The 14,670-nt window shown below is 57.4% G+C and overlaps 1 pseudogene; it reads right to left on the reverse strand.

Moving 5' to 3' along the window:
• Window positions 1-10,786: 10,786 nt before the first annotated feature.
• On the reverse strand, window positions 10,787-14,316 carry LOC147118898 (uncharacterized; annotated as a pseudogene).
• Window positions 14,317-14,670: the final 354 nt, after the last annotated feature.

A 14,670-nucleotide genomic window follows, 5' to 3' on the forward strand; every position in this document is an offset into this window, starting at 1 on the left:
TCTCTCTCTTCCCCCCCCCGGCTCTCTCTCTCTCTCTCTCTTCCCCCACGTCTCTCTCTCTCTCTCTCTCTCTCTCTCTCTCTTCCCCCCGTCTCTCTCTCTCTCTCTTCCCCCACGGCACTCGCTCTCTCTTCCCCCACGGCACTCTCTCTCTCTCTCTTCCCCCCCGTCTCTCTCTCTTCTCTTCCCCCCCGGCTCTCTCTCTCTCTCTCTCTCTCTCTTCCCCCCTGGCTCTCTCTCTCTCTCTTCCCCCCCCCCGGCTCTCTCTCTCTCTCTCTCTTCCCCCCCGTCTCTCTCTCTCTCTCTCTCTCTCTTCCCCCCCGGCTCTCTCTCTCTCTCGCTCTTCCCCCCCCATCTCTCTCTCTCTCTTCCCCTCCCCCGTCTCTCTCTCTCTCTCTCTTCCCCCCCGTCTCTCTCTCTCTCTCTCTTCCCCCCCGCCTCTCTCTCTCTCTCTCTCTTCCCCCCCCCCTCTCTCTCTCTCTCTTCCCCCCCCCGGCTCTCTCTCTCTCTCTCTTCCCCCCCCGTCTCTCTCTCTCTCTCTTCCCCCCCGTCTCTCTCTCTCTCTCTTCTCCCCCGGCTCTCTCTCTCTCTCTCTCTCTCTTCCCCCCCGGCTCTCTCTCTCTCTCTTCCCCCCCCCGGCTCTCTCTCTCTCTCTCTCTCTTGCCCCCCGGCTCTCTCTCTCTCTCTCTTCCCCCCAGTCTCTCTCTCTCTCTCTCTTCCCCCCCCCCAGCTCTCTCTCTCTCTCTTCCCCCCCCCGGCTCTCTCTCTCTCTCTCTCTCTCTTCCCCCCCCCCCAGCTCTCTCTCTTTCTCTCTCTCTTCCCCCACGGCTCTCTCTCTTTCTCTCTCTCTTCCCCCCCGGCTCTCTCTCTCTCTCTCTCTTCCCCCACGGCTCTCTCTCTCTCTTCCCCCACGCTCTCTCTCTCTCTTCCCCCACGGCTCTCTCTCTCTCTTTCCCCACTGCTCTCTCTCTCTCTTCCCCCCCCGGCTCTCTCTCTCTCTCTTCCCCATCTCTCTCTCTCTCTTCCCCCCGTCTCTCTCTCTCTCTCTTCTTCCCCCCGTCTCTCTCTCTTCCCCTTCTCTCTCTTCCCCCGTCTCCCTCTCTTCCCCTTGTCTCACTCTCTTCCCCCCCCCATCTCTCTCTCTTCCCCCCCCCGTCTCTCTCTCTTCCCCCCCCACCCGTCTCTCTCTCTTCCCCCCCACCCGTCTCTCTCCTTCCCCCCCCACCCGTCTCTCTCCCTTCCCCCCCACCCGTCTCTCTCCCCCCCCGGCTCTCTCTCTCTCTCTCTCTCTTCCCCCCGTCTCTCGCTCTCTCTCTTTCCCCCCCCAGTCTCTCTCGCTCTCTCTCTTCACCCCCCCAGTCTCTCTCACTCTCTCTCTTCAGCCCCCCAGTCTCTCTCGCTCTCTCTCTCTCTTCCCCCACGGCTCTCTCTCTCTCTTTCCCCACTGCTCTCTCTCTCTCTTCCCCCCGGCTCTCTCTCTCTTCCCCCATCTCTCTCTCTCTCTTCCCCCCGTCTCTCTCTCTCTCTCTTCCCCCCGTCTCTCTCTCTTCCCCTTCTCTCTCTTCCCCCGTCTCCCTCTCTTCCCCTTGTCTCACTCTCTTCCCCCCCCATCTCTCTCTCTTCCCCCCCCACCCGTCTCTCTCTCTTCCCCCCCCACCCGTCTCTCTCTCTTCCCCCCCCACCCGTCTCTCTCTCTTCCCCCCCCACCCGTCTCTCTCTCTTCCCCCCCACCCGTCTCTCTCTCTTCCCCCCCCACCCGTCTCTCTCTCTTCCCCCCCACCCGTCTCTCTCTCTTCCCCCCCCACCCGTCTCTCTCTCTTCCCCCCCACCCGTCTCTCTCTCTTCCCCCCCCACCCGTCTCTCTCTCTTCCCCCCCCACCCGTCTCTCTCTCTTCCCCCCCCACCCGTCTCTCTCTCTTCCCCCCCACCCGTCTCTCTCTCTTCCCCCCCCACCCGTCTCTCTCTCTTCCCCCCCCCACCCGTCTCTCTCTCTCTTCCCCCCCACCCGTCTCTCTCTCTTCCCCCCCCACCCGTCTCTCTCTCTTCCCCCCCCACCCGTCTCTCTCTCTTCCCCCCCCACCCGTCTCTCTCTCTTCCCCCCCCACCCGTCTCTCTCTCTTCCCCCCCCACCCGTCTCTCTCTCTTCCCCCCCCACCCGTCTCTCTCCCCCCCGGCTCTCTCTCTCTCTCTCTCTCTTCCCCCCGTCTCTCGCTCTCTCTCTTCACCCCCCCAGTCTCTCTCACTCTCTCTCTTCACCCCCCCAGTCTCTCTCGCTCTCTCTCTCACCCCCCCCAGTCTCTCTCGCTCTCTCTATCACCCCCCCCCAGTCTCTCTCTCTCTTCCCCCCGGCTCTCTCTCTCTCTCTCTCTTCCCCCACGGCTCTCGCTCTCTCTTCCCCCACGGCTCTCGCTCTCTCTCTTCCAACAACATGCCCTCGAAAAAGCCTCGCACCGCCGGGCACCCCTAGCTAGTCTATATATATAAAAGAGCTCTTCTGTCTGTCTGTCTGTCCGTTCTCTATACGTTCGAAAGTTATAGAGCGTACCTACACACGCGTTACATCAAAAGAAAGCTTACGATTACGGACCGGTCATAGGCATATTTACGTTTCGGCCGGACAAAAATTGCGTCCGCGGTCTCCAAAAAACGTTCAAAATTCCGCTCATTAGCATCTCATTAGCGATAGAGTGATGTCGAGGTCGACCAATCGTACGCCGGGTTCCTGGCGTGTGCGGGCGGGCCCTCCTACAGTCGAGTGATGGGACAATTGACCAATCCTACGCTTCGGTGACCTGACGGTCGACCAATCGGTGCGTGTGTGGGCGCGCCTTTTCGTTCTGAACCGACGTGTCAGCCATCTTGATTCCATTCTTTATCCCGCTTTCTGCATTTTTCTTTTCAAACCTACATTTCCAGCAAAAAGAAATTGCTTTTATTAAATTGTTTTAAAAAAAACTTCATTTGTAAATATTTTCTCTAACCTGAAGATTCTTTTTCCTACCTTTCCCCGTTTTTGTAATGCCTCAGAACCTAGGCCTCAAAGCCTGGGCCTCTCCTGCCCAGCCACGCCCGAGCTAGGTAATTGTCCCACGGCTTCTGCAAAACTCCCTCCCCAACGCCCCCGCACCCCCCCCCCCCGTCGTCACGTTACCCGGGCAACGGCGTCAGCCACGAGGGTCACGGGACATACACAGGGTGCGCGTGCAGCAGGAGCAGCTGAGACGCGGCGTCTCTCTCTGTTCCCCGCTCGGCTCGGGTGGGGGGGGCGAGGCTCTCGGGAGTGCGGATCTCGGGCGCGGCTTGGAGAGAGGGAAGGGTTACCATGGCAACCGGGCCCGCCGGCCGTCTCTCACAGTCGCAATCGGCGGTCTTGAAACCAGCTCGGGAGGGCGGGGCTCCGGAGAGCGGGAGGCCGGTGCTCGGGAGGGCGGGGGCGGGGCTCGGTACATCGGGGTGCGGGACATCGGGGGGCGGGGCTCGCAATATCGGGAGATCGGGGGACGGGAGTTCGGGGGGCGGGACATCGGCAGATCGGGGGGTGGGAGATCGGGGGGCGGGTACATCAGGAGATCGGGGCGGGATATCGGGAGATCGGGGGCGGGACATTGGGGGTCGGGATATCGGGAGATCGGGGGCAGGACTTCGGGGGCGGTACAGCGGGAGATCAGGGGGCGGGACAACGGGAGATCGCGGGGCGGGAGATCGGGGGACGGGAGATCGGGGGGCGGGACATCAGGAGATCGGGGGACGGGAGATCGGGGGGCTGGACATCGGGGGTTGGGCCTCGGGGACTCCCCCTCTCCTCCCCCCTCCCTCCTCCCCCTCCAACCCCCCCCTCCCTTCTCCCCCCTTCTTCCCCCCTTCCCCCCCCAATTCCCCCCTCACCCCATTCCCCCTCTTTCCCTCCACTCCTTCGCCCCTCCTCCGCTCCCTTCCCCCCTCCCCTTCCCCCCCAGTCGCGCTCTCTCTTCCCCGTCGCGCGCTCTCTTCCCCCGTCGCTCTCTCTCTTCCCCCAGTCGCTCTCTCTCTTCCCCCCAGTCGCTCTCTCTCTTCCCCCCAGTCGCTCTCTCTCTTCCCCCCAGTCGCTCTCTCTCTTCCCCCCAGTCGTTCTCTCTCTTCCCCCCAGTCGCTCTCTCTCTTCCCCCCAGTCGCTCTCTCTCTTCCCCCCAGTCGCTCTCTCTCTTCCCCCCAGTCGCTCTCTCTCTTCCCCCCAGTCGCTCTCTCTCTTCCCCCCAGTCGCTCTCTCTCTTCCCCCCAGTCGCTCTATCTCTTCCCCCCAGTCGCTCTCTCTCTTCCCCCCAGTCGCTCTCTCTCTTCCCCCAGTCGCTCTCTCTTCCCCCCAGTCGCTCTCTCTCTTCCCCCCAGTCGCTCTCTCTCTTCCCCCCAGTCGCTCTCTCTCTTCCCCCCAGTCGCTCTCTCTCTTCCCCCCAGTCGCTCTCTCTCTTCCCCCCGTCGCTCTCTCTCTTCCCCCCGTCGCGCTCTCTCTTCCCCCAGTCGCTCTCTCTCTTCCCCCCAGTCGCTCTCTCTCTTCCCCCCAGTCGCTCTCTCTCTTCCCCCCAGTCGCTCTCTCTCTTCCCCCCAGTCGCTCTCTCTTCCCCCAGTCGCTCTCTCTCTTCCCCCCAGTCGCTCTCTCTCTTCCCCCCAGTCGCTCACTCTCTTCCCCCCAGTCGCTCTCTCTCTTGCCCCCAGTCGCTCTCTCTCTTGCCCCCAGTCGCTCTCTCTCTCTTGCCCCCAGTCGCTCTCTCTCTCTTCCCCCCAGTCGCTCTCTCTCTCTTCCCCCCAGTCGCTCTCTCTCTCTTCCCCCCAGTCGCTCTCTCTCTCTTCCCCCCAGTCGCTCGCTCTCGTTTCCCCCCAGTCGCTCTCTCTCTTCCCCCCAGTCGCTCTCTCTCTCTTCCCCCCCAGTCGCTCTCTCTCTTCCCCCCCGCAGTCGCTCTCTCTCTTCCCCCCCAGTCGCTCCCTCTCTTCCCCCACAGTCGCTCCCTCTCTTCCCCCACAGTCGCTCTCTCTCTTCCCCCACAGTCGCTCTCTCTCTTCCCACCACTCGCTCTCTCTCTACCCCCCCACTCGCTCTCTCTCTTCCCCCCCAGTCGCTCTCTCTCTTCCCCCCCAGTCGCTCTCTCACTTCCCCCCAGTCGCTCTCTCTCTTCCCCCCCCCAGTCGCCCTCTCCCTTCCCCCCCCAGTCGCCCTCTCTCTTCCCCCCCAGTCGCCCTCTCTCTTCCCCCCCAGTCGCTCTCTCTCTTCCCCCCCAGTCGCTCTCTCTCTTCCAACAACAACATGCCATCGAAAAAGCCTCGGCACCGCCGGCACTCCAGCTAGTCTATTCTCTACTCTACCCCGACTCTCCAACCACCCTCACCCCAACTCCAGCATTCACCCCTACACTCCACTCTCCGAACCCCCTCACCCCAACTCCTCTTTCACCCCTACTCTCCAACCCCCCTCACCCCAACTCCTCTTCACCCCTACTCTCCAACCCCCCTCACCCCAACTCCTCTTTCACCCCTACTCTCCAACCCCCCTCACCCCAACTCCTCTTCACCCCTACTCTCCAACCCCCTCACCCCAACTCCTTTCCACCCCTACTCTCCAACCCCCCTCACCCCTACTCCTCTTTCACCCCTACTCTCCAACCCCCTCACCCCAAATCCTCATTCAACCCTACTCTCCAACCCCCCTCACCCCAACTCCTCTTCACCCCTACTCTCCAACACCCCTCACCTCAACTCCTCTTTCACCCCTACTCTCCAACCCCCTCACCCCAACTCGTCTTTCACCCCTACTCTCCAACCCCCCTCACCCCAACTCCTCTTTCACCCCTACTCTCCAACCCCCCTCACCCCAACACCTCTTTCACCACTACTCTCCAACCCCCTCACCCCAACTCCTCTTTCACCCCTACTCTCCAACCAACCTCACCCCAACTCCTCTTTCAACCCTACTCTCCAACCCCCCTCACCCCAACTCCTCTTTCACCCCTACTCTCCAACCCACCTCACCCCAACTTCTCTCCAACCCACCTCACCCCAACTCCTCTTTCACCCCTACTCTCCAACCCCCTTCACCCCAAATCCTCTTTTCACCCCTACTCTCCAACCCACCTCACCCCAACTCCTGTTTCACCCCTATACTCCAAACCTCTCACCCCAACTCCTCTTTCACCCCTACTCTCCAAACCCCTCACCCCAACTCCTCTTTCACCCCTACTCTCCAATCTCCCTCACCCCAACTCCTCTTTCACCCCTACTCCTCTTTCAACACTACTCTCCAAACCCCCTCACTCCAACTCATCTTTCACCCCTAATCTTCAAAACCACTCACCCCAACTCCTCTTCACCCCTACTCTACAACCACGCTCACCCCAACTCCACTTTCACACCTACTCTCCACTCTCCGAACCCCCTCACCCCAACTCCTCTTTCACCCCTACTCTCCAACCCCCCTCACCCCAACTCCACTTTCACCCCTATTCTCCAACCCCCCTCACCCCAACTCCTCTTTCACCCCTACTCTCCACCCCCCTCACCCCAACTCCTCTTTCACCCATACTCTCCAACCCCACTCTCCACAACTCCTCTTCACACCTACTCTCCAAACCCCCTCACCCCAATCCTCATTCACCCTTACTCTCCAACCCCCCTCACCCCAACTCCTCTTTCACCCTACTCTCCAACCCCCCTCACCCCAACTCCTCCTTCACCCCAACACTCCAACTCCTCCTTCACCCCAACACTCCAAACCCCCTCACCCCAACTCCTCTTTCAACCCTGCTCTCCAAACCCCCTCACCCCAAGTACTCTTTCATTCCAACTCGTCTTACACCCCTACTATGCAAACCCGCTCACCACAACTCCTCTTTCACCCCCAATCTCCAAACCCCCTCACCCCCAACTCCTCTTTCACCCCTACTCTCCAACCCCTCCACCCCAATTCCTCTTTCACCCCTACTCTCCAAACCCCTCACCCCAACTCCTCTTTCACCCCTACCCTCCAACCCCCTTCACCCCAGCTCCTCTTTCACCCCTACTCTCCAAACCCCTCACCCCAACCCCTCTTTTGCCCCTACTCTCCAACCCCCTCACCCCAACTCCTCTCCAAACCCCCTCACCCCAACTCCTCTTTCGCCCCTACTCTCCAACCCCACTCATCCCAACTCCTCTTTCACCCCTACTTTCCAACCCCCTCACCCCAACTCCTCTTTCACCCTACTCTCCAACCCCCTCACTCCAACTCCTCTTTCACCCCTACTCTCCAACCCCCCTCACCCCAACTCCTCTTTCACCCTTACTCTCCAACCCCTCACCCCAACTCCTCTTTCACCCCTACTCTCCAACCCACCTCACCCCAACTCCGCTTTCACCCCTACTCTCCAACCCCCCTCACCCCAACTCCTCTTTCCCCCTACTCTCCAACCCCCCTCACCCCAACTCCTCTTTCAACCCTACACTCCAACCCCCTCACCCCAACTCCTCTTTCACCCCTACTCTCCAACCCCCTCACTCCAACTCCTCTTTCACCCCAACTCTCCAACCCCCTCACCCCAGCTCCTCTTTCACCCCACTCTCCAACCCCCCTCACCCCAACTCCTCTTTCACCCCTACTCTCCAACCCCCTCAACCCAAATCCTCTTTCACCCCTACTCTCCAACCCCCCTCACCCAACTCCTCTTTCACCACTACTCTCCAACCCCCCTCACCCCAACTCCTCTTTCACCCCTACTCTCCCACCCCCCTCACCCCAACTCCTCTTTCACCCCTACTCTCCAACCCCCCTCACCCCAACTCCTCTTCACCCCTACTCTCCAACCCCCCTCACCCCAACTCCTCTTTCACCCCTACTCTACAACCCCCTCACCCCAACTCCTCTTTCACCATTTCACTCCAACCCCCTCACCCCAACTCCTCTTTCACCCCTACTCTCCAACCCCTCACCCCAACTCCTCTTTCACCCCTACTCTCCAACCCCCTCACCCAAAATCCTCATTCAACCCTACTCTCCAACCCCCCTCACCCCAACTCCTCTTTCACCCCTACTCTCCAACACCCCTCACCTAAATTCCTCTTTCACCCCTACTCTCCAACCCCCCTCACCCCAACTCCTCTTTCACCCCTACTCTCCAACCCCCTCACCCAAAATCCTCATTCAACCCTACTCTCCAACCCCCCTCACCCCAACTCCTCTTTCACCCCTACTCTCCAACACCCCTCACCTAAATTCCTCTTTCACCCCTACTCTCCAACCCCCCTCACCCCAACTCGTCTTTCACCCCTACTCTCCAACCCCCCTCACCCCAACTCCTCTTTCACCCCTACTCTCCAACCCCCCTCACCCCAACTCCTCTTTCACCACTACTCTCCAACCCCCCTCACCCCAACTCCTCTTTCACCCCTACTCTCCAAACCCCCTCACCCCAACTCCTCTTTCATCCCTACTCTCCAACCAACCTCACCCCAACTCCTCTTTCAACCCTACTCTCCAACCCCCCTCGCCCCAACTCCTCTTTCACCCCTACTCTCCAACCCACCTCACCCGAACTCCTCTTTCACCCCTATTCTCCAACCCACCTCACCCCAACTTCTCTCCAAACCACCTCACCCCAACTCCTCTTTCACCCCTACTCTCCAACCCCCTTCACCCCAAATCCTCTTTCACCCCTACTCTCCAACCCACCTCACCCCAACTCCTGTTTCACCCCTATACTCCAAACCTCTCACCCCAACTCCTCTTTCACCCCTACTCTCCAAACCCCTCACCCCAACTCCTCTTTCACCCCTACTCTCCAATCTCCCTCACCCCAACTCCTCTTTCACCCCTACTCCTCTTTCAACACTCCTCTCCAAACCCCCTCACTCCAACTCATCTTTCACCCCTAATCTTCAAAACCACTCACCCAAACTCCTCTTCACCCCTACTCTACAACCACGCTCACCCCAACTCCACTTTCACCCCTACTCTCCACTCTCCGAACCCCCTCACCCCAACTCCTCTTTCACCCCTGCTCTCCAACCCCCCTCACCCCAACTCCACTTTCACCCCTATTCTCCAACCCCCCTCACCCCAACTCCTCTTTCACCCCTACTCTCCAACCCCTCACCCCAACTCCTCTTTCACCCATACTCTCCAACCCCCCTCACCCCAACTGCTCTTCACACCTACTCTCCAACCCCCCTCACCCCAACTCCTCTTTCACCCCTACTCTCCAACCCCGCTCACCCCAACTCCTCTTTCTCCCGTACTCTCCAACACCCTCACCCCAAATCCTCATTCACCCTTACTCTCCAACCCCCCTCACCCCAACTCCTCTTTCACCCTACTCTCCAACCCCCCTCACCCCAACTCCTCCTTCACCCCAACACTCCAAACCCCCTCACCCCAACTCCTCTTTCAACCCTGCTCTCCAAACCCCCTCACCCCAAGTACTCTTTCATCCCAACTCCTCTTACACCCCTACTATCCAACCCCGCTCACCACAACTCCTCTTTCACCCCCAATCTCCAAACCCCCTCACCCCAACTCCTCTTTCACCCCTACTCTCCAACCCCCTCACCCCAATTCCTCTTTCACCACTACTCTCCAATACCCCTCACCCCAACTCCTCTTTCACCCCTACTCTCCAACCCCCTCACCCGAACTCCTCTTTCACCCCTACTCTCCAACCCCCTTCACCCCAGCTCCTCTTTCACCCCTACTCTCCAAACCCCTCACCCCAACTCCTCTTTTGCCCCTACTCTCCAGCCCCCTCACCCCAACTCCTCTCCAAACCCCCTCACCCCAACTCCTCTTTCGCCCCTACTCTCCAACCCCACTCATCCCAACTCCTCTTTCACCCCTACTTTCCAACCCCCTCACCCCAACTCCTCTTTCACCCTACTCTCCAACCCCCCTCACCCAAACTCCTCTTTCACCATTTCACTCCAAGCCCCCTCTCCCCAACTCCTCTTTCACCCCTACTCTCCAACCCCCTCACCCCAACTCCTCTTTCACCCCTACTCTCCAACCCCCCTCACTCCAACTCCTCTTTCACCCCTACTCTCCAACCCCCCTCACCCAAACTCCTCTTTCACCATTTCACTCCAAGCCCCCTCTCCCCAACTCCTCTTTCACCCCTACTCTCCAACCCCCTCACCCCAACTCCTCTTTTGCCCCTACTTTCCAACCCCCTCACCCCGGAACCCCAAGAGCCTTCGCCTACCTCGCAGATGCCAGCATTAACACCGGAGAACGCAACACCGCCGCTGCGACGATCAGACAGGCTTACGAGGCCTCCGGACAGACTGACATACCAGAACTGGTAGTACACTTCACCCCGCCGGACTCAAATCTAAACAAGGGGTGAATGTGGTAAACCACTTTTACCGTTCACTATCGTTACACTATAGTTATCACTGTTAGATCGTTTCCCGATAGTTATCACTGTTCACACTGTTGTATCACTGTACGAGGTCGCCTCTTGTCACGCTGCTATACCTGGGCTGACCACTGCCGACTCCGCCCATGGCTCCACCTACCTGCCCAGGTATAAAGGTGGTCGACTGGCTGGTATTCCTCCTTCTTGGATCCGATCACCCACGAGGGTGGGCTCTGTTATTTAGTCAGTAAAAACCTATAGTTACTGTCTTAACTCGTCGCTTTTCATTGGACGAATTGATAGGTATATCAACTTTCTCATGTGAATATAGAGCTGAGTATTGGGCCATGATGTGTTTACTTGTTCATCTTGTTGACTCTAAAAATTGAGTCTTGTGGTTTCAGACACCAGATAATCAAGCTCACAACAACAGATTGTCCTTTACTGACTTTATTAACAGCACTGCAAAGAATCAGACAGAGTATAGTTACCTGATCCGGAGAACAGAGATAATACAGTGGATTCAGAGCTCTCTTCTCCCCAGGTCTGTTCTAACAAGCTGCGACTACACTGGTGATGTTTATATTTAACTTGTTTACCACATTATTGACCTGGCCCTGCCCAAACCATAACCACAAGGATATCTGTCATTGTTCTGACTGTGAGCACAAGGCTGTGTCACTATCACACACACACACCGTTTCCTTCTTTCACATCTCCATACACAGACCATCTCTTTACACATCCCCTTTCTACACAATTACAGCCAACATGAGCAAGGACGTGAGGCTCATTCAAAGACACACTCATTTCATGACAGCAAAGGTTACACTGGGACAGATCTTCAGTTATTTTCATTACAGGCACAATGCAGAGTAAAGATGAGACTTGCATTTATACAGCCTCTTTCATATCCTCAGGACGTCCCAAAACACTTTACAGCCAATGAAGTACTTTTGAAGCGTAGTCACTGTTGTAATGTAGAAAACGCGGCAGCCAATTTGCGCACAGCAAGCTCCCACAAACAGCAATGTGATAATGACCAGATCATCTGTTCTATTTTAGTGATAAATATTGGCCAGGACACCAGAGATCACTCACAAGCTCTTCTTCTCAATAGTGCCGTGGGATCTTTTCCACCCGAGAGAGCAGACGGGGCCTCGGTTTAATGTCTCATCTGAAAGACGGCACTTCTGACAGTGCCGCACTCCCTCAGTACTGTACAGGAGTGTCAGCCTAGATTCTTGTGCTCAAGTCTCTGGGCTGGGACTTGAACCCACAACCTCCTGACTCAGAGGCGAGAGTGCTGCCCACTGAGCCACTGGCTGATACAGCAGCACCTCAACACTGCCTCATCACCCTGCAAGCTTCTGTTAAATAGATTTGCTGAATAAATTTAAAACCAGGTTGAGGCGTGATGCTCTATTCACACATCGAAGGTGAGAGAGATGCTGTGGGACACATGCTAAGTCCAGTAGCTGAAAGTGATTAACAGACTGGGTTTGCATTCAGTGATCCCGGGCGTGTTACCGATACCTTCCCTGGATACCAAGGCTAGGAGAGGCACTCTGGAAGATATGGGGAGCTGGGACTTGTCCATGAGAACAACTGAAGGTATGAGAACTGAACTAATCTAGAGTTCAAAAGGAGAAAAGGACCTAAAATGGACATCAATTAGTCCCTTATCTTGGAGAAATAACGAACATAACACAGCCCAGTTATAGGGGTTAATAACATTGGTAGAAACAAACATAGGATGTGATTAACAGCAGAATCCTACCCCTACAGTCACTTATGAGCTTGCTGGTGTCTCACTAGGTAAGATGATCGCGTGAATCCCTTCCCACACACGGAGCAGGTGAACGGATTCTCCCTAGTGTTAACTCGCTGGTGTATCCGCAGGTTGGATGAACGATTGAATTCCTTCCCACACACGGAGCAGGTGAACGGATTCTCCCTAGTGTGAAGTCGCTGGTGTGTCCGCAGGTTGGATGAATGATTGAATTCCTTCCCACACACTGAGCAGGTGAACGCCCTCTCCCCAGTGTGAACTCGCTGGTGTCTCAGCAGGTTGGATGAAGTAGTGAATCCCTTCCCACACACAGAGCAGGTGAACAGCCTCTCTCCGCTGTGAGTGCGTTGGTGGGCCTTGAGACTAGATGATAGAGTGAATCCTTTCCCACACACGGAGTAAGTGAATGGCCTCTCCCCAGTGTGAACCCGTTGATGTGTCAGCAGATCCTTTGCGCTTTTAAAGCTTTTCTCACAGTCAGCACATTTAAAAGCTCTATCAAGGTGAACAAGTTGGTGTGTCAGCAGGTGGGATGATTTAGTGAATCCCTTCCGACACACGGAGCAGGTGAACGGCCTCTCCCCAGTGTGAACCCGTTGGTGTGTCTGGAGATTGGATGACTGTGTAAATCCCTTTCCACAAATGGAGCAGGTGAATATCCTCTCCCCAGTGTGAATCCGCTGGTACGTTCAAAGATTGGATGCATGAGTGAATCCCTTTCCACATACAGAACAAGTAAACGGCCTCTCCCCAGTGTGAACTCGCTGATGTTGAATGAGGTGAGATGACTGCCTGAAGCTCTTCTCGCAGTGAGTACAACTGAACGGTCTCTCGTCAGTGTGAACAAGCTGATGTTTAATAAAATCTGCAGAGAGTTTAAAGCAGTTCCCACAGTCAGAGCATTTAAAAGGTCTCTCATCAGTGTGAACTCGTTGGTGTAATTGGAGGCTGGATGACAGAGTGAATCCCTTCCCACACACGGAGCAGGTGAACGGCCTCTCCCCGGTGTGACTGCGTTGATGAGTTTCCAGCTCAGATGGGTAATTGAATCTCTTCCCACAGTCTCCACATTTCCACGGTTTCTCCATGGTGCGGGTGTCCTTGTGTCTCTCCAGGATGGATGATCAGTTGACACCTCGTCCACACACAGAACACGTGGGAATGGTGCGATGTTTTGTCAGGCTGTGTAACTGGTTAAAGCTCTTTCCACAGTCAGTGCACTGGAACACTCTCACTCGGGTGTGTGTGTCTCGGTGCTTTTCCAGTTACACTGATGTTTGAAATCTTTTCCCACAGACAGAACAGACAAACATTTCTCCTTCCACATTCAGAGGATGATGATATTCGGGTCCTGATGAATGGAGTGACTCTGTCAGATCTTGATGTGATGTTTGGTTTGAGTTTGCGGTGTGTAAATGCTGCCCTTCTCACAGCCTGTAAAAGGAGTTTACAAAATCCATCACTATGAGTCCAGAATAGAAATTGACAAGATTCTCTCCTCCTGGTTCCTGGCCAAGAGGGCCGCGCATGCGCCCTGCTGCCCCCTGAGCCTCTCAAGATGGCGGCCGTTACCCCGGGCCTGTCACCGGGCGAAAGCCCCGCAGCTGCTGCCCTGCTCGGGGAGGCTCTTGTTCAGGGCCTGAGGCCCACCCCGGGTGTGTGTGAAGCGGATAATGTTGAGTGTTTTAATAATGGGGCCTGGGGCCGCACTCGGGGTGTGAGCAGCCCGCGTCCCCCCGGGGTTCATGAACCCGCTCCCTGAGCTCGGGGTGTGAGCGTCCCGCGTCCCCCCGGGGTTCATGAACCCGCTCCCTGAGCTCGGGGTGTGAGCGGCCCGCGTCGCCCCGGGGTTCATGAACCCGCTCCCTGAGCTCGGGGTGTGAGCGGCCCGCGTTCCCCCGGGGTTCATGAACCCGCTCCCTGAGCTCGGGGTGTGAGCGGCCCGCGTCCCCCCGGGGTTCATGAACCCGCTCCCTGAGCTCGGGGTGTGAGCGGCCCGCGTCCCCCCGGGGTTCATGAACCCGCTCCCTGAGCTCTCTCACCTGATGTGTCAGCGGCTGCTGCCAAGGCCCGCGCATGCTCAGCTCACACTGCCCGGATGATTGACGGGAGCTCCGGACCAATAGGAAGAGCGGGGCGGGGCTGGAGGACCGAGCGGGCGGCGGGTCCTCCAACCAATCGGAGTGTGAGGGGGCGGGCTTGACCTTTAAACCGGAACAACAGATGGTGAGCTGAGCATGCGCGGGAGAGGCTGATTGTTGCGCAGTGTGAGCTGAGCATGCGCGGGTGGCGAGGCTGCAGCAGGTCAGAGGGAGGCGGGCTTCACACACCCCGAGTGCGGCCCCAGGCCCGATTATAAGAGCAGTGAACATTATCCGCCCCCACCCGCGGGTTCACGTTTCACTCCGGCCCGAATCTCAACAAAGCGCCAAACTCCGGGACAGACAGGAAGTGAGTCAGGGAGCGTCTGTAAATGGAGGAGAAATGGCGACTGGTCAGGGAGCATCTGTAAATGGAGGAGGAATGGAAACT

Source organism: Somniosus microcephalus, chromosome 4 (assembly GCF_052327205.1).
Source record: "Somniosus microcephalus isolate GS21.2 chromosome 4, FLI_Smic_1.0, whole genome shotgun sequence".
In the NCBI taxonomy this organism is placed as follows: Eukaryota; Metazoa; Chordata; class Chondrichthyes; order Squaliformes; family Somniosidae; genus Somniosus; species Somniosus microcephalus.